Raw genomic sequence first — 20,763 nt, 5'->3', positions numbered from 1 at the left:
CATGATGCACCGCATTGTAAATGCACCGCATCTGCAGTGGCGCAAGGGCAAACTTGCGTGACGCATCTTCCCTGGCGCATCCCTGCTGATTTGCAGGGATGCGCCAGGGAACGTAAATCTGCCCCGATGTATTCAATGTCTGAAAACAGGAAGGATGTTGTTGGCACGTGCCCCCTTAAATCCAATCACTAACCTCCCCCAGTGCTGTTGTGTGTTGAGATACTGACGTCTGGCTCCAGAATCTCTCTCGGTGCCAGCCCCCTCAGCGCCACAGCCACCCCCCACCCCTCACTGACACCTGGCTTCTGCTCAACATTTACCTTTCACACGCTTTTTAAGCAACCCCCCTTGAGTTGCGCCTCACACAATGACACTGCTGCCAATATTTGCTCACAATTAATATGTACAATGTTTATATTGCAAGCAAGTTAAACTATAGCAGTGAGAGTGGAGACATTTCCTATGAGAAAATGTATAAAATTGCATTTATTAGTGACTTTTTAGTCAGTTATTTTTAACTTACCACAAGTTCTAAAACTTCTTAAAGTCTTTTTGGAGAGGGGCTCGGCTCCAATAAATGTTGAGACACGTTGATGTACACTTCAACTGAATACTTCCTCCAAATGAAACATTGAACATTAAAGGCGTTTCAATGATGAAAAGGTCTCCCTTTCAGGTGTTCAGAGACACACTTATGTATGTAAACATGAGTGGACTTGTGTAGTGCACAGGTAGATGGGGGGAAGGGGGTACAATCCTCATTGGGGACCGGTTGTCAAGGGATGTCCAGTGCTGGGGATGTAGGGCTTGTTAGCCCTTGTAGTTGTAAAATGTATTTATACAGCACCTACTACCCCTGACGAGGCGTCAACGTCCTTTTTGGAGAGTAGCACGCCACTCCGGAACCCAAAGGTGGATTAGTGGTGGATTAGTAGCGGGAAATATACATTATGATTGTGAGTGGGGGGATGGTAGACATGAGAGCCTGTTAGTTTAATGAATAGGACAGAGGAGGAAGAGTTTAGAAAGGATTATGTGGGAGTTCATGTTAGTAACAGAGGTTTGGGGTGAGTCAGAAAGTGGAGGTAGTGCATATTTTGGCAGAGGAACAGGACGAGTCATAGAGTGGTCATTTGGTGAGGTTTGGGGAGATTAGTTAACTTTTTGTCTCTGCAATGGGAGGGAAATGTATTAATATGTAGATACATAACCACACATAAGAGGTATATATACATAGAGATTTTAACATGACACATATAGAAAATAATCAGGAGATAAAGAATTGCACTGGACAAAGTCTCATACGTACAATCGTGGATAAATATTTACAAACTCACGCTTTCCATTTTTGCTGCAAATTAGGTTTTTAATGGGATTTCTATTCCGGTGGACGGGATATCCGTCACCGTTGTGATGGAGGAACCACTTCGGCAAGATTTACATCAGGCGCTATGTTTTTTAAACTTATATTTGTCCCCCAGTATTTCAGCAGTGAAGCACTTATACATACAAATGCTCTAATCATATTTACACAATGTGACACGTGTCTTATTATAGAAAAATAAACCCACAAGCATTTACTCGGATGACAGAAGTATGGGCCGAGGCTCCCCAGAGACCTGCATCTCAGCCCAGGACATCTTTCTGCTCCATCAATTCTGGTTGGCACTTAGGGCCTCATTACAACGGCGGTCGACCTGCCACCGACAGCCTGTCGGTGGCGGTCTGACCGCCGATAGCCCTTAGGGCTGACACTGTGGCGGTCGCCCCACAGCCGTCCGAGGCAAGATCGCAGCTGACCATGACGGTGGTGCGGAGTCAGGCACCACTTGTTAAATGGTAGCGGCAGTTTCAGTCGATAATCTTTCAAGTATTTGCCCGGCGGTAATCGCCTCTCATACCACTCGATAATTTACCAATAAAAGAGGCAGGCGCCGGAGACTGGAAGGCAGGAAACAAAGTTTTATTCCGTCGGAGCAGAACACATCAGATCTGACAGCAAGGTATCGTCACGAGGTGCTCTAACTGCATCTCTGAGACCTGGTCTCTTATACACTGGTTTATTGCTTTATTACACATAGTATATTCTTGAGATTCCCTTGATGTGCGGGGAAATATCCCCTGAAGCCCCGGCTCAGATCCGATCCCACACATGGTTACAGTAGAGGTTCCCACCCTACCCGCAGTGGGAGATGGCTATCGCGCAGCAGGGAATTCCGCTAATTCCCGGGGGTGTGTGCAACCGGCCGGGTCTCAGGGGGTAGGGGCTTTGATTCTACTGTAATCCCTTTGATGTGGGGTGTTTCCCTTACAGTAGGGGCAATAAACTGCATCCGCAGGGCTAGGCGATGGCCTGGGACCAGTTCAGACAATGGGGCGCAGAGGAAGGGGGTTATCAAAGGAGAGGCATGACCATGTATGGGTTGTCGGTCGGAAGTGGTTCCGTAGCAGGGTCGCGCAGAAGGAGAGGGTTTATGGCCTGTATGAGAGAGCGGGGGTGGCCAGCGCGCGGGGGATGCTTGCAGCGCCAGGGGAAAGCGCTGGCGGTCGAGAGTTAGCGGGGAGAGAGTGGGGTGCCTAAAATGGCGGCCGTGCGTTCGCTTGTGCGTGGTGCTGGGGAGGGGCAAGATGGCGCAGATAATGTTCAGTTTGCGAGCTAAATTTCCACAGTCCTCCCTTTTAACATATCTCGCCAGCTTGTCCGGCCAATATTCGCCTTTGTTAGCCTTTCAGTTACAGTATCGTCAATGTTCGTCACACATTTAAAGATACAGAGTCTTTAGGGTAGGCAGGAGTAATCTGACACATTTGTACATTGTCTCATACAGTTTGATGAAGTAGGCGAGGAGGAAGTACATTCAAAGTTGCAGTATACTCGTGTACATGGCTGGTGTTGTATAAATGTTACTATACAAAGTTACATTTTCTTAACTTCTCAGTGTACAGTCGGAAGTGATTGATGCAACATCATGAAAACTTGATAAGAAGATAGTTAATATAATAAGGTGGTTGGGAGAGGATTTTCAACTTTGACATGGGTTCTTCTTTCCAGTGTCCTTGTTTTATAAAGAGCTATCACTGGTAAGCTCTCATTGTGGTTCTTCTTTCGTTGGCACTGTTGAGCACCGGCGGTGGAACTAAGGTCCAGCTCAAATCCGATTTCTTCACGTGGCAGGGTGTGACCACTCACTGTTCTTTGATCACAGTCCTGTTCCTTAACACAGTTCACCACAGGTACTTTTGAGACAGGGTGCCGGCCTTTTGTTCCTCGGTAGTAGGTCAAAGTCATAGTCCAAATGAAAGAGGAAGAGAGAATGGGGTGGCATGGGATCGGATCAAAAATGCGGACCAAAGGGGGGGGGGCAGAATCTTTTCAGCACTGGGCCCATCAATCGGGCCCGACGGGTTGAGACTTCAGGCACGCTGGTCAGTGAGCAGGGGCCTCGATGTAGCCCTTCGCGCTCATCGTTCTGATAATGGTGTCTCGTCTCACACCCTCGTTGCTTCGTCGCTTCCCCCTTGGTCGATGTCATAGATGCTTTATGATCCGCAGCCAGACTGGGCGTCACGTCCGACCCCTCTCTTCCGATGGCTGCAGGTTATCCTTGAATAGGTTATAAGAAACGAAAGTCTTAGAGATTTTGGCAGGGAAGACATTTACATACTTCATTCTCTCTCCCAACCACTGAGTAGTTGCGGAAATGCTCTTATCTGTTACTATATGATTGGTGTCTATTAACTCTGATGTTAATGTGCGTGTTACTAATCTATTAATTACTGCTGTGGTGCAGGGTTCTGTGGGTGTCCCTGTCCATCGTCTGGCCTTCTAGGTGTCAGTTTCTGCGCCCTATAATGCAAGGTTTGGTAATACCCGTAAGTGCGAGGTGCTATGGTCATGCGTTCACGAGTATCCTTTTCATACAGTAGGTGACCCTTTATCAGTTTAAAACAGGGGCCATCAGCTGTTTTGTTCGGGATACTCTGAGACGGCTAGTATAGGGCTGGAGTTATCTTTGGGAGAACAGGGTGCTTTAGACATTCTATTTCGGGCTAATTGGTCAGGGGTAATTCTGGGTGGTGGAGATGGTGTCCTTTAAGAACAAAAACCACTGACATATAGTCCCCGTGTTGTGGGTCAGATTGGGAGACATCAGTCGTCTTACCTGTCCTTTCCTTCTCAGCCGATTAGGCTTAATGTTTGTAAAAAGGAGAGGTAGTAACGTGGTAAAGTATGGTCGTTTTTGTTTCTGTCAATTTGTTCGAACACCACTGTGTTCAGGCCAATTATACACTTACCAAAGGGGTGTATGTCGTTAATTTATTCAAGAAGAAAAGAGGGCAAGAGAGAGCCTTTTGCGAGGGAGGGGGAGAGAGAGAGAGAGAGAGAGAGAGAGAGAGAGAGAGAGAGAGAGAGAGAGAGAGAGAGAGAGAGAGAGACGTGTGCATCAAGTAGGCTATTTTGGCATACATACGACACAAAACGAGAGAGAGAGAGATGGGTAAGATAATAGGCCACTTGGTGCACACACAACATGGAGTAGCATGGGTCTGTTCCATGTAAGAAAACACAAGCGGGGAAAAGACATAAATTCGGTGATCACGTACACACAAATGCCGGATAGGGTGTGACAGTACATGCATCAAGACGGAGACTCAGGGCTGCGTCGAGCACGGGGACCTCTCCTTTCCTGTCCTCTATTCCTATGCATGCTGCGTACCTTCAGTATTTTGTAGTTCATCTTATGGGTTGTCTGACCCTTTATTCTCCTCCCTTTGATCGGTGGACGCACACTTCAATCATACAATGACGCTCTCTTCAAGTGATCCGAACATGAAATGCATACACATTCATATCGTATAATCGTAGTACACACGCACAATCATATCATACAGTTTTTCATGTTCCCAATGGTGGTCTGTAATTTTACACACTATCTCACAACGTTTGTCTATGTTTTCCCTGATATTGAACTTGGTGCGGTCCATGTCCACTCCACTCTTCAGTCGGAACTTCGTCGTGACCTATAGAGGGGAAATAAGAGGGGAGGGGAGGTGCAGTATTCAAAATACCCCAGCGCGCGCAGACACGAAAGGTTCTACTTACCATGTACCAGGCTAGCCGCAGGGGTGGGTAATACCACGGACCCATTATTCTTTAGTTCGAGGCAAAGATGCTCTAGTTCATTCATCTCCTAAATTCGCGTTCCCTGGTCGTGCATGTATTTCTCAATTGGTCGTGTATTATGGTGCAGGATACCATACCTTGCATGCGACATATACCTTAAGTTATAGTTCATTATTGATTTGACAATTCTTGGAAAAAGGGCAGGCGTGATGGGTACAAATTCCGTTAAACAAAAAGATTTTTAGGCAAATTGTGTCTGTATTATCTGTATGCTTTCGCTTAGGAGTAACAATCATTTATTCAAAGGAAAAACCTTCAACAACCTAGATGATTAGTCATGACACTGATTCCGTAATTCCTTTTTAAGAAGCCCTTTATTTAAAACAATGTCAGTATGGAAATACGGGCCTACAGCCGCCATAGACCGGCCACGGTGTGAGAGGCGTCGAGCAACATGAGCAACACTGGATTAACATAAAAATCGGTTCCCCCCTTTCCCCCACCATCATGTGTGAAAGCATCGCATACATATATATATATATATGTCTTTTTAACACAAATGTCACGTGGCTGGAACGCCACAAGGAGTTATAGGCCACTCCTACATCAGCGCCATCTTGGGGCGGGGTCGGGCCAGTGCACAGTCTAAGTCTTTCCATGAATTAGCAGTTGAACCAGAATTCCTTTCGGTAGTTCGAGAACTTTCGTTAGCGTCAACTTTGCGTCAGCATGGCGTCACTGCAACCTTGTAGCAAAGCCACGGTTTGTTCTTAGGGCGGGGCAGCAGGCGGGTTCTTCCGCCGACGCTTTACTTTCTCACTGCACCAAGCGGAGGCAAGGCGGCTGCCGCCCGGGGGCAAAAGAGCAATGGCGGTGGTTTTGTCCTTACCGGAAGTCCGCAGGAGTCGAATGTCAAATGACTCCAACCAATTCTGCAAGGCTGAGGGGAGCGTTCTGTCAAGGGTGGGGCCCATGCCCTAGCAAACAAGCTTTCGAGTCCAGAATTGTCTCACGGTGGGCCAGGCCTGGAACCGGAGGGGTCGACCGCCGGAGTTCAAGGGCAGCAGTAGCAGCAGCTCTTCGGTACAGTCACCGGAGAGGAGCCAGCAGCAGTAACAGCGGCAGTTCGGATGGTACTGCCACCGGGGTGATTCCAGTAGCAGTGACGACAGCAGTTTGGATGGTATCACCACCGGGGTGGGTCCCCGATTACCTTGCTGCGGGGGCCCACTCCTCACGTCGGGTGCTAGCGGCAGTCCTGGTGAACCCGGTGCTTGGGTGGTTGCCTGGCGGCCGCGTGCAGGGGTGCCGGCTCAGCCGAACGGCGAATGAAGTGGCAGGGCGCAACTCAGCTGGCTGACATGTGAAAGATGCGGTTGGGGTGCCCTCATCTGCTGGCGAGCCTCCACCTGGGGAGGTGGGGGAGGCCCGTCCGCGTCGCCTCCCCCCGCCAGTGCACCCTCCGTTATTGAAGGAAGAAGTGACTGGGAAGATCCGCACAGCGTGCCAGGGTGAAATTCAGCAGGCCGATGAAAAAGATGGCTGGGGCAGCTTAGCTGGCCGGCGAGTAAAAGACGGTTGGGGTGCCTGGCAAGCCTCCACCTGGGGAGGTGGGGGAGGTCCGTCCGCGGCGCCTCCCCCCGCCAGGGCATCAGCCCTTATTGAAGAAAGAAGAAGAGAAAGCGGAAAGGCCCGCACAGCGTGGCGGGCTCCGCCTTGGTGTTGCCAGAACTTCGGCGCTTCGTATAGCCTCCGGCCTATTCGCACAATCGCTCGCCACTGATGTCAATGGATTTTTGCATGGCTTTTATAGCCCAAAGTCAACTAAGAGGGACCGCCCAAAACAGGCCAATGTTGCAATTTCGAGGAAGGAGAGGCGAGGACGGTGTCACGTGGACGTTAAGGCTTTGGGATGGAGGTTGCAGCAGACTGTCATGTAAATAGTTGTTTTAAAACGTGTTTTATCCTGTTCATTTTGCCGGAATGTTGTTATACTTGTAATTTATTAAAAATGTTTGACCATACTATTTTGCTGGAGCGTTGTACGTATCAGCGATCTGGTTAGCGTATTCGGAAAAAATGGCGTTTGCTCGATTGCACGTGATCCTAATCAAGTGTGGTGACGTTGATGGTGGGTATCAACAAACTTCCGGTTGTGTCTATTGGGGTCCCTATTTTTGTTCAGTTCCAAAAGGACCGGGCACTGGGATTTCCAGTGTCCGAACCCTCTACAGAATGCACATTGATTTCCATCTAAGTCTCTCCGTCCGTTGTAGGGTGTAGGTGTATGGTCTCTAGGGGGTAGTTTTCTAGGGGCGGTTGGTTGGTAATTCTCTTTTGGGGGTTCCCTTCCTATGGTCACCCCTTGTAACTGTGCTATCATCACCCTCTCCTTTAATTCCTTTTTCTTCTTCTCTGACGCCCTATCGTTCTCGTTCTTCTGGTTTTCGTAGTATTGGGCCATCTGGAGAATCGCTGCGGGTTTGGAGGCTGCCCAACTGCTCTCGCTGGTCTGTAGCTTCTGGGAAACTTCTTGAGACAGACCCTTTACATAATTCTGGACAAAGAGGTGGTGTCCGGTTGCGGTGGTCATGTCTTGGCCACTGTAATCGGAGAACACAGTCTCGAATCGGGAGAAGTATTCAGACACATCCTCCTGGGGTTTCTGGCGGCAAGCCGTCACTATCGACCAGTCTACCTTTCTTTCTGGGATTAGAGTCTTCAGCTTTTGTACAATCTTGTCTGGGAGCTCTAAGATGGCTTTCGGGGGTTTTTGTCCTGGTTCTCGCTGTTTATCTATGGTATCGAGTTGTACCCAGGTATATCCGAACGGCTCAGCGTGGTCAACTTTCCGGATTTGTTTCCACACATCAGCCGGCAGGCATAGCCCAAAGAACAAGTCGATATCTGCTAACGTCATTATCGTTGAGCCTAAGGCTGTACCCAATTCAGTGTAGAAGGCAGTCGGGTTCTTTCTCAAGTCGGGTAGAGTCTTTCTAAAGGTCAAAATATCTTGCCGGTCCCACGGCTGGTAGACCCAGTTATATACAACCCTTCCCTTCGCATCTTGGTGGTTGATGTCGTCGTGTGTTCCCTGACCCCGTGGGGGGACCCAGTAGGGGGCAGCTTCTTTAATGGGCATCATGGCATCGGCCCTTCCTTCCTGGGGCTTAGTTGCTATGGGGGTTTCTGTTTTGGTGGTCTGTCCATGTTCTTTAAGGTGTCGGTAGACCTCGAGTGTACGAGTGAAGAGGTTCGTTACATCGCCCTCTCCTTCTTCCCCAATGTCTACCTTCCTATATAGGGCCGCTAAGCCTTCGGGACCTTTATCGTGGTATCTGTCCTCATATGCATTCAGGGCGTGATAACAGAGCCGTACGACGAAGTGTCGTCTGCGGCTGTCGGCATACGAGCTATACACGTCTGTTATATACTCCTCACTTTCTTTTCGCTCCACCAGCGTCCCTACTATCCTATCGATTCCTGCTCGTTCATCCTTAGTTAATCGATTCATTCTGGTGGACTCTTTCTTTCCCATCTCATGGTCATCTAGCGTTGTAGTCGACATTGGGTTCAGTACAAGAGGCTCAGCCGGCGCGGAGGCCGTGAGGGCCGAGGCCCCTGTACTGCTTTCGCTCGTGTTCGGGGGTTGTGGGTGTTGCACTACTGATTGGGAGGGTGCATACGGAGGGGGCATGTAAATGATCGGGGGACCTAACAGTAATTCGTCATTCGTTCGCTGCTTGGAGGACAACTCAGGGTAGAGCAAAGAAGGGGTCCTAACAGCGTACTGGCCTGAGGTTTCGGGCTCCTGTCTTAGTTTAGTTTCCCTTCTCTCCTTTATGTCTTCTTCTAACTTTCTAGCGGCAAGGTGAGCTGCCTTTCGTAATTCCTTTTCTGCTTTTACTTCTTCCCTCTTTTTCCGTTGCGTCGCTTCTTTGCGCCACATGCCAATACTGTCAAGCATAGTAGGCGTCGTCTTATTGCTACGCAGAGCTACTTCTAGCGCTTCTATCTTGCGGTCATCGAAGGATCCCATCAGTGGCCACTGACTTTCGGGGTCCTTCTTGGTATATTTATGCCACAGCTTGCTATAAGCTACGGCGACTAGTCCATATTTAGTGAACATGTCCTTATTAGGGGTGCCTTCCAGTGGAGCCGGATGGTTCACCTCTAATAAGCGGTCCGGGCAGAACCAACTACCAATCAGTGGGGAGAAGATAGGCATGACGGGTTTCAACGGGGACAAAAGTCAGCACTACCTATCTTTTCACTGCTTGCAAAGACTAGACAGAATATCTCTATTCTTCGTTATTTGTAAGCAGAGAATACCTCCAAAGAACCAATATCGAACAACTAGTGTTCGGACAATCAATCAATCAATCAATGGGGAGATAAAGATAGGCACGACGGGTTTCAACGGGGACAAAAGTCTGCGTTACCTACCCTTCACTATTTGCAAAGACTAGACAGAATATTCCTATTCTACGTTATTTGCAAACAGAGAATATCTCAAAAAGCACTATTCTTCAAAACAATCAATGTTCGGACAATCAATCAATGGGGAGATAAAGATAGGCACGACGGGTTTCAACGGGGACAAAAGTCTGCGTTACCTACCCTTCACTATCTGCAAAGGGAGAGAGAGAGAGTATTTCTACTCCTCCCCGTTTGTAGACAGCGAATATCTCAAAGAGAACAATCAATGAGCAATACTAGTATTCAAACAATCAATCAATTATTTCGCACTTTTGTCGTATTTCACGACCTTACCCGGACCGCGTGGACAGTTTCTCGTCTTCCGCCTCCAGCGCCCGATCGTCCTCTACTCTCCGTATTTGCCGCGGCACTCCTGATGGTTCCCAGTCAGGACCGTAGATCACTCGAGAGAGGTCTGCTCGGAACCAGTGAAGTTCGGATGATCGGCTGCCAGACGAGGGTCTATTGGGCAGGAGCTCTCCCGATCGTTGCAGTCGTTCACTCTGTCGTCGGGACCTCTCCCACTGGATCCACGTGTCGCTGATGGGCCCCACGTTTGGGACGCCAATTGTTAAATGGTAGCGGCAGTTTCAGTCGATAATCTTTCAAGTATTTGCCCGGCGGTAATCGCCTCTCATACCACTCGATAATTTACCAATAAAAGAGGCAGGCGCCGGAGACTGGAAGGCAGGAAACAAAGTTTTATTCCGTCGGAGCAGAACACATCAGATCTGACAGCAAGGTATCGTCACGAGGTGCTCTAACTGCATCTCTGAGACCTGGTCTCTTATACACTGGTTTATTGCTTTATTACACATAGTATATTCTTGAGATTCCCTTGATGTGCGGGGAAATATCCCCTGAAGCCCCGGCTCAGATCCGATCCCACACATGGTTACAGTAGAGGTTCCCACCCTACCCGCAGTGGGAGATGGCTATCGCGCAGCAGGGAATTCCGCTAATTCCCGGGGGTGTGTGCAACCGGCCGGGTCTCAGGGGGTAGGGGCTTTGATTCTACTGTAATCCCTTTGATGTGGGGTGTTTCCCTTACAGTAGGGGCAATAAACTGCATCCGCAGGGCTAGGCGATGGCCTGGGACCAGTTCAGACAATGGGGCGCAGAGGAAGGGGGTTATCAAAGGAGAGGCATGACCATGTATGGGTTGTCGGTCGGAAGTGGTTCCGTAGCAGGGTCGCGCAGAAGGAGAGGGTTTATGGCCTGTATGAGAGAGCGGGGGTGGCCAGCGCGCGGGGGATGCTTGCAGCGCCAGGGGAAAGCGCTGGCGGTCGAGAGTGAGCGGGGAGAGAGTGGGGTGCCTAAAATGGCGGCCGTGCGTTCGCTTGTGCGTGGTGCTGGGGAGGGGCAAGATGGCGCAGATAATGTTCAGTTTGCGAGCTAAATTTCCACACACTGACCAGATTTGGACATCCCTTTCCCACAGCCTTTTCATGGCAGAAACACCGCCATGTAAAGGCTGTCGGAAGGGATATTGGGGTGCCCAAATAGGGCCTCCATCCCTCGTGGGTCACATATGGTGCCCTTATGCACCTCAAATCAGCTTGTGCCATGCACCACACGGTGCATGGCACACAGAGCGTGGAGATGCAGAAAATGCTCATTTACATGCTGGCATACATGCCAACACTCCCGATTCAGGCGTGAGACTACCGATTTAAAGGCTAGTCTCCCGCCTCCCGATTCCTGCAAGCAAAAACCCGATTCCTCGGGGTTTCAGCTGACAGGGCTTGGTATTGTGTAACGTGCTAATTCTTCCAGCAATAGTCAGAGTGGCGATGCGGGGGCTCTAGAAGGGGTGAAAAACCAACAAAGCCCCATTAACAACTGAATGGTCTTTTAAACGCCTGTGAAGTACTGGAGGGGGTGGGGGGGGGGGGGGGGGCTGCGTGTGTGCCCGGAAGCTGTTTCAGCCCGGGCTGACGGGGGAGGGAGGGGGGGGGTGTATGCACTGACCGCAACCTGCCAGGCCAGTGCACGACTCTTGCATCCCCCTCTTTCTCTGCCTGCCATTGCGCTCCATGCTTCTGAAAGGTGATAAAAAAAAAAAACACGTGAATTTGCTTTCAAATGTCCGATCATGCAGCGGCGCACTTCGAAAGTCCATACATGACAGAAACCCGATTGAAGGCCCCATTCTCCAGATTTTTTAAAACATTTTTTTTAAATCTCCCACTTTGCTGTTCTGAAATGTTGGCATGTATGTGCTGGTTTGCGCTGCGGCCCTTTTCCTGGCGGCAGTAGGATCGAGTACTCTGCCAAGCAGCCGGCCTCGCCACCGCCATATTAGGAGTTTCACGCAGGGCTGACGGTTTCACGGTAACGGAGACATGATGGTGGTACGGTATGCTGCTGTGTTGGATCACTGAATGGACATGCGCACCCTAAAACGTGAACGCAGTCGGTCGGGCGGAATTTAAAAAATATAAGGTTTGCAGTGTGATGTATGTAGTGCAAACCAGACCTTAAGGCGTTGCGGGGCTTTACATGTTCAACAGTGACAGTACACAAGGGCACAATCCCCTTCGGCACAATATTTGGCCTCATTTATTGCCTTTCTGCCAGCTCGCGTATGGCAGTGTCCCCACCATGAAAAGGTCAGCGGAAAGGCAGGTCACGATTAGCTCGGTGGAAAGCTTGACAGGAAACTCTCCATGGGCCGCCTCTGCCTCTCCCGTTGCGGGAGCAGAAGTATTGGCGGTGGCGGTCTTGTGGTGGTGTCAGTGCAGAGATCACAATCAAGCGGTCAGACCGCCAAGGAGGCGGTGCTCAGACCACCGAAAACGCGACGGCAGGACACATCCCCCCATCATCGTAATCAGGCCCAAAGTCTGCAAATATTCCAGTGAATTCGTTTTCTGCCACTGGTCCTGTATGTGCCTCCATAGAGATGGACCTCACCAGGCTCACAACATCACACAACTCTGAGAAGGAAAGTACCCGAGCCTGACAGTGCTGTGAGTCCATACTGATGGCAATACAGCGCTACATAGAACTCTGTTAACATGAAAAAATTGTGTGCCATTGCCTCACTTTTTTTTGCAGCCAGCCCCACTGTATACTCATGCGCTGCACATAACGTGTGGAATTCTGCATTAAATTCTAGCTCGCTTAGCCGTTTATCTCTATAAGGCTTGATGCACAGTAAGGTGCCCTCAGAATCGTGACTCCATAAAATCATAAAGTTTATAGTCGGCAGCTGCTGTTTGGAATCTGAGTCACAAATTTATTTATTAGGGCCTGATGCATTTCAGTGGACACGTTTCACTCACACCACACAAAAGGCCTCACTTTTAGTGCTGGAGTGGTTGCACGTGAGGTACCTTGAACCAGTGAGCAATCTTAATCAACACCACGCCTGTAACAAGAGCAATAATCCATATCAGTAACACAATTCCAGCAATACCAAGGTAGATATTCCGTCACACCTCAAAGTTTCGGTCTCACAGGATGGCCTTCATCAGGATCTCATTAATCTGTTTACATACAGCAATAAATGGCAGCCATTTAAACAACCTGATATGTTGCACTGACTGCAAATATCACAAAGCTTTATTCCATAAGTTCATCTGACCTATTCTTGGAAATTCAGGAGCAGTCAGGAGCCTGCCACACCTACTCACAGAAAAACCGATGTGGATCCAGCCATTAATGTTGCCAAGCAGTGGTAAAGTACTTTTTTTAACTTTCCACTTCAGATTATAACAGCATGAGCATAGCCCATTAAACAACATAATTCTGAATATTAGTAGCAAAGACATTCTCAGACACCTCACTTTTATTAAAATATGTAAAAGTGAACAAAGGCCAGAGGACTGACTTTACCACAGGGTAATCTTTTCTCCTGATGATGTTGATTTACCTGCCTACCAAGTGATGCGTACGGTGTCATTGCCATGCAAAGCGGCTATGTCTTCCCACTTACTGTGTCATTGCTATGCAAAGCGGCTATGTCTTCCCACTTACTGTGTGATTGCTATGCAAAGCGGCTATGTCTTCCCACTTACTGTGTGATTGCTATGCAAAGCAGCTATGTCTTCCCACTTACTGTGTGATTGCTATGCAAAGCGGCTATGTCTTCCCACTTACTGTGTGATTGCCATGCAAAGCGGCTGTTTTCCCACTTACTGTGTCATTGCCATACAAAGCAGCTATGTCTTCCCACTTACTGTGTCATTGCCATGCAAAGCGGCTCTGTCTTCCCACTTACTGTGTCATTGCCATGCAAAGCAGCTATGTCTTCGCACTTACTGTGTCATTGCCATGCAAAGCGGCTATGTCTTCGCACTTACTGTGTCATCGCCATGCAAAGCAGCTATGTCTTCCCACTTACCGTGTCATTGCCATGCAAAGCGGCTATGTCTTCCCACTTACTGTGTCATTGCCATGCAAAGCGGCTATGTCTTCGCACTTACTGTGTCATCGCCATGCAAAGCAGCTATGTCTTCCCACTTACTGTGTCATTGCCATGCAAAGCGGCTATGTCTTCCCACTTACTGTGTCATCGTCATGCAAAGCGGCTATGTCTTCCCACTTACTGTGTCATCGCCATGCAAAGCGGCTATGTCTTCCCACTTACTGTGTCATCGCCATGCAAAGCGGCTATGTCTTCCCACTTACTGTGTCATCGCAATGCAAAGCGGCTATGTCTTCCCACTTACTGTGTCATCGCCATGCAATGCGGCTATGTCTTCCCACATACTGTGTCATCGCCATGCAAAGCAGCTATGTCTTCCCACTTACTGTGTCATCGCCATGCAAAGCAGCTATGTCTTCCCACTTACTGTGTCATCGCCATGCAAAGCAGCTATGTCTTCCCACTTACTGTGTCATCGCCATGCAAAGCAGCTATGTTTTCACACTTACTGTGTCATCGCCATGCAAAGCAGCTATGTTTTCACACTTACTGTGTCATTGCCATGCAAAGCAGCTATGTCTTCGCACTTACTGTGTCATCGCCATGCAAAGCGGCTATGTTTTCACACTTACTGTGTCATTGCCATGCAAAGCAGCTATGTCTTCGCACTTACTGTGTCATCGCCATGCAAAGCGTCTATGTCTTCCCACTTACTGTGTCATCACCATGCAATCCGGCTATGTTTTCCCACTTACTGTGTCATCGCCATGCAAAGCAGCTATGTCTTCACACTTACTGTGTCATTGCCATGCAAAGCGGCTATGTCTTCCCACTTACTGTGTCATTGCCATGCAAAGCAGCTATGTCTTCGCACTTACTGTGTCATTGCTATGCAAAGCGGCTATGTCTTCCCACTTACTGTGTCATCGCCATGCAAAGCAGCTATGTCTTCCCACTTACTGTGTCATCGCCATGCAAAGCAGCTATGTTTTCCCACTTACTGTGTCATCGCCATGCAAAGCAGCTATGTCTTCCCACTTACTGTGTCATCGCCATGCAAAGCAGCTATGTCTTCCCACTTACTGTGTCATTGCCATGCAAAGCGGCTATGTCTTCGCACTTACTGTGTCATCGCCATGCAAAGCGGCTATGTCTTCACACTTACTGTGTCATTGCCATGCAAAGCGGCTATGTCTTCGCACTTACTGTGTCATTGCCATGCAAAGCGGCTATGTCTTCCCACTTACTGTGTCATCGCCATGCAAAGCAGCTATGTCTTCCCACTTACTGTGTCATCGCCATGCAAAGCAGCTATGTTTTCCCAGCTAATGACACCAGCAGCAGTAAATTGAATGTGAGAAAACACAAATTTACAGTTCTGATAGTTTGGAAATATTCTCTGGTCCCTCTACTGGTCTTTAATTGAATGTCTTTGTAAACTACAACAGGCGCCTTCAGGATGCAGAAGAGCGCTTTTGGTGATAGGTGCAGCGATAACAAGGAAGTGGCGGTACCCCCGGGTCATTTAGGTACTCAAGTGGGTGTTGTAAACAGAATGGATAAACAGTGGATAGAAACAAGGTGGTCAGATGCTAGCTATGGGCTGAAAGATGGGACCTCACCTATGCACCCACTAGCACTGAGGTGCATGAGGTCTGGAAGAGTCTGGGGCATCGGTAAAGTCATAGCCATCTGGCCCGAGGGAGAGAAGCATCTTTCGGCCCCCTCCGGTGCTTCAGGCCCTCAGTGTGCTGTAAGCCATGAGTTTCGGTATGGCCAGGTGGCAGGCAGGTCATGGTCAGGTGGCACAATGACTCAGCACTTCAGTTGGACGCTCAGTATCAGCAGGTGTTTCATCCATCACTTTCCACCTCTGCCATCTTGCTTCACGTATTCCTTGTCTGTTGCTGGACCGCAGACCAGTGGCGGCCTTGGCTATTCCTGGTATTAGACTGGATCACTATAGGAGTCTTTACCTTTACCTAAAGTCTTCCTTCCAGCACCTTTTGCAAACCATTTACAACTAGCTGAGTAGACTTGTTGGGGGATAGTACTACTGAATATCGAGGCTAGGAATGTCGAGATGCAGGAATTTTGTGGGCAGGTTATCGAGGGACAAAATATCGAAAGGTACGTGCATATAGGGAAGTATAGATTTACCATTCTTAACTCGACATCGATGCACCTTAAAGATGCATATATTGTCAAAGTACATATATGTGGAATCAGGTATAGAAAATCTATACGTACTTACCTTTTGATATCTTGTCCTTCGATATTGTACAAACGAGATTTGGTGCCATCAAGGTTCCTACCTCAATTTCCCGGGGCACACCTTATCAGGGCCCCTTAGTCCAGCTCTGTTTCTCCTTTTCTCCTTCCAAGGAACCAGCATATCATCTTTAAAACTATTTGCAAAGTTCATCATTCACTCTTCAGTAAGAATCCTGATTTTATTTCTCAACGTCTTTTGAGAGAACTTCCTTCAAGGAACATGCGATCCTCAAAGCCTTTGCTCCTCCAAGCCCCAAGATATTAGAAAATCTGAGCTGGCGGCTGGTCTGTCTCTGTTTGTGTTCCTAAACTATGGACTGTGAGGTAGAGCGGCTTCAGTGCTTCTCCAGCTCAGCCTACTCTGCTCTTCACTTAACTGCGAGATAATCTTCTCCTGGATCTTCTCCAGCTGTGTCAAACCACTTCTCTTCAGCAACTCTGCTCTTCTGTCAAACCTTTGGGAATGTTGCAGTAAGTCACTTTTAGCTTTTGATGCTGGAGACCTACCTACAGGTGACAATAATATAATATAATATAATATAATATAATATAATATAATACAATATGATATGATAAAATATAATATAATATGATATAATATAATATAATATAACATATATAATATAATATAATATAATATAATATAATGCGATATGATATGATACAATATAATATAATATGATATAATATAATATAACATATATAATATAATATAATACAATATGATATGATATGATACACTATAATGTAATATGATATTATATATAATATAATATACAATGTAATGTAATAAATAATATCTTATAATATACTATAATATAATATAATACAATATAATGTAATATAATACCATATGATACGATTCAATATAATATAATATGATATAATATGATATAATGTAATATGATACAATATGACACAATACAATATAATATAATGTAATGTAAAACGATATGATACAACATAATATAATATATATAATATACTATGATATAATATAATATCATACAATACCCTGGAGGGCTGGTATGACTGGAAGAAGCTAGTGGAATATCCTGGTGTGCGCCATGCTTCACTTTTAAGGAGCAGACAGATGTAAGAAAGTGGTTCTGTATATACTGTTCCCTAATAGGTGCAGGGTGCACAGTCTCCACAGTCCCCAGAGGTTTGGCAGAGGCTAAAGTTAGATATAACCTTACTCTCTAAAGTGGTAGCTTGGTCGAGCAGTAAGGCAGTATCAGAGGACAGTGTAAAGCATTTGTTGTACACACTCAGTCAGCAAATGGTCTCACACACTCAAGAACTGAACTCTAGGCCAATGGTTTTGTATCAAAATATATAGTTGTTTTATTTTAGAACCAACATTAGGTATCAAAATATACTTTCTCAGAATGAGATGCTTTAGATAAATACTTTCAATATGCAATTGACTTTTGAATGCAATAGATACAGTTGTTGCAATAGGCAACACAATTTCAAACACAATTATACATTGAGCTCAATGGGAATTTCTAGTTAAATGCAATTGATTACTTTTTGGGTTACTTTTCTTACCACAGGACTGGATCCTAGATTCAGTCCTGGGACATCTCCTGTAAACAGTTGAGTAAAAACGTTTTGGTTACAGTAGTGATTTTTAAGGAATATTATTGTATTTTAAAAGTTGACACTTAGAAACTTTTTCACATAGAATCCCCAAAGTTATCCTAAGGGAGGAAATTCACTTAGCAGGTAAGTGGGGTTATCGTTATTTTTTTCTTACTCCGTGTTGGATCCTGGATCCAGCACTAGTGCATCTTCTGTAAACAGTTGAAAGAATGCATTTTTGTTAAACAGGCGATTTTTAACTAATATTTGTAAGTTTGCTAAATTGACACAGAAGAATTTCTGGCAAAAACCAGGCAATATTATCCTATGGAGGAAAATCAAGTTAGCGGTAAGTACGGTTGTAATTACTTTGCAGGGTCAGTGCTGGGCACCAAGATCCAGCACTGGGATCTCTCCTGATAGCAGGTGAGTAAATTCGTTTTCGTTGATCGGCTGATTTTTAGTGAATATTTTAAGGTTTCAAAACTTGACACAGAAGAATTTCCAAGGGAAACCAGTCAATGTTACCCTGGAAGAAAAGTGAGTTATCGGCTGTTGGGTAAGTACTCGACTGGCAGAGTTAAGGTTCTGGGCATAGACTCAGGGGTCTCCCAGGGTCAGGTAGATTCAGTTGTTACACCCTCAGTGGCACAGGGGCAGCCGGGTGCAGAGTGAGTTAGGCCCAATGTTATCCTACGGGAGGCAGGGGGCCCTTGGTTGGTGGCTACTGGCTAGCAGGCCACGCGGCTGTGGGAGCTGAGCTCCTGGTCGCTTACTCAGGGTAAGTGGGGAAGTAGATTAGGATAGAGGCTGCACTGCCAGGGGCACTCGGGCGGCTGGGTGCAGGGTGCTTTTGAGCCGTCGGGCGCTCAATGGATTTCAATGGAGAAGCTTAGTGACGAACAAAGGCTGCAAGCTCGGGGACGAAGATTCTTCAGGTGCGACCACCACTTCGAAAGGTAAGTTGGGAATCTGTGGGTTAGGTTGGCACCTAGAAGCTGGGCACAGGGGGCCGCAGGGCGCCGGGTGCAGGGGTGTCTTTTCACGTCGGGAAACCTTACCCTAAGCTGGTCGCGGTTGGGGGGGTCTCTGGTGTTGAGGCTGCAGGCATCGTCAGGAGCATCGAGGAGGGTCCTTGAGTGCCGGATTCGGGGTCACAGTCGCCGGGGGGACGTCCTCGTTGTCTTTGTCCACTCTGGCACAGGCCAGGCTTGGCGGGTGCAGAGTGTGCAGGGGTCGCGGTTCCTGGCTGATGCAAGGGGCTTGTTACTTGCTTTGAGCAGTACCTCTGCTCGTGGGAGTCCCAGTTAGTTAGTGTCACAAGGCAGTCAGGTCCTCTGGGGTTTTTGAGGTTGCTGACCACTGGAGACGCCGGGGTTTAGCAGGAGCAGGTTCAAGGGTCGACAGGCCTGTAGGGCTGGGGCCAAATCAGTTAGTGTCTTACTCTTGTTAGCAGCTGCAAGGCAGGTCTTCTTGTTTCTTGATCTTCTTGCTTGTTTTGGAATCTGGATCTGAGGAAGGAAGGTTCAGGGTGCCCCTAAATACTAAATTTAGGGGCGTTACAGGTAGGTAAAGGGCAGGGACCAATGGGTCCCTTCCTTGGGGTGGGTACACCCCCTTTCCTGCCACTCTCCTGTGGGAGGGGGCAGTAGCCTAATCCTGATTGGGCAGGGCTCCCCATCTTCAAGATGGCGAGAGCCCGGAGATGTGCTTCACCTCGCCTCCCCCACCTGAGGGGTGGGGTTGGCAGAGGCTGGCACACCCCCTTTCCTTCCTTGGAGTTTCCCGCCAGTCTTCCCACCAGAGTGGGGGGTCAGAACAGGTGGGGGCCAGTTGCTGAGTACAACAAGTAGTCTGGAGAAGCTCACAAAGGCGGCATGCCTTTGAAGCTTCCCCTGCCCATCCTGGGGGAGAAGACCTAGCACCTCGCCCAGGATGTGCATTGTTGCAGGCCCAGGAGAGCGGATGGCTCTCTACCCAGGGGTCCAGCAACATGTCTGATGTGTGGCAGACTAGGCAGCCCCTCAGACAAGGCGTGGATTGTAGGTTAGGTTCAGGGGGCAACTCTAAGTTGCCCTCTGTCGTGCATTGTACATTAAATCCCACACTGGCATCAGTGCGGGTTTAATGTGCTGAGAGTGTTGCCATCATGGTGCTGTGGAGTTCGTGTTGACGACCTCCCAGCACCATATACTCTTAATGGTAGCACTGCACTTACAGTGCCCAGGAATGGACCTGGGTACTGTAGGGGCACAGGGCTCATGCACCTGTACCCACACCACTGGCATAGGGCACCTAGCTAGAGGGGTGACTGAGGTATGCCAGGGCAGTATGTGTTGTGGGCATGGCACACAGAGATGTGTGCCATGTTGACTCTCTGTTTTGTTCTGCACTTAGACACTCAGCCTGCAAAGACATGTGTGTGTCAGGGTGCAGGGCCTCTAAGGGTGGCACAATAAGTGCTGCAGCCCTTAGGGGGCTTCTCTGGTCACAAGGCCCTGGGTACCTAGTGTACCATTTACCAGGGCCTGACATGTGGCCAGAGATGCCAATTGGGTTTAGGCTTCAACACTGTTTTAGGGAAGGAACATAGGCCCTGGGTACCTGATTGGCAGGAGCCCAGGGCACACTCAGTCAAAGTACATAAGCAATTCAGCAAAAAGTGGGGGCATACCTTGCAAGAAAGATGGCACTTTCTCACACAGCACCCCCCAAACGAAAGGTGATGAGACTAACCTTGCCCTATGGAGTCTTCATTGTCTAAGTGGAAGAACCTGGAAAGTCCATCTGCTTTGGCACGGGCTGTCCCTGGTCTGTGTTCCACTTCAAAGTCCATTCCCTGTAGGGAGATGGACCACCTCAGTAGTTTTGGATTTTCCCCTTTCATTTGCATTAGCCATCTGAGAGGTCTGTGGTCAGTTTGAAC

At 48.0% G+C, this 20,763-nt stretch overlaps 1 long non-coding RNA gene across 1 annotated transcript in view; it reads right to left on the bottom strand.

Moving 5' to 3' along the window:
- Positions 1-2,193: 2,193 nt before the first annotated feature.
- LOC146797328 (uncharacterized) overlaps positions 2,194-20,763 on the bottom strand; it is a 99,568-nt gene continuing 80,998 nt past the window's right edge. The window contains exon 8 of the long non-coding RNA XR_014968471.1: positions 2,194-3,604. This is a non-coding gene — a long non-coding RNA (uncharacterized LOC146797328). The remainder of the gene's footprint in view (positions 3,605-20,763) is intronic.

The sequence above is a fragment of the Triturus cristatus genome, chromosome 9 (genome assembly GCF_964204655.1).
Source record: "Triturus cristatus chromosome 9, aTriCri1.1, whole genome shotgun sequence".
NCBI lineage: Eukaryota > Metazoa > Chordata > Amphibia > Caudata > Salamandridae > Triturus > Triturus cristatus.
The sequence above is the reverse complement of the archived record's forward strand: the minus strand, read 5'-3'. Positions and strand labels throughout refer to the sequence as shown.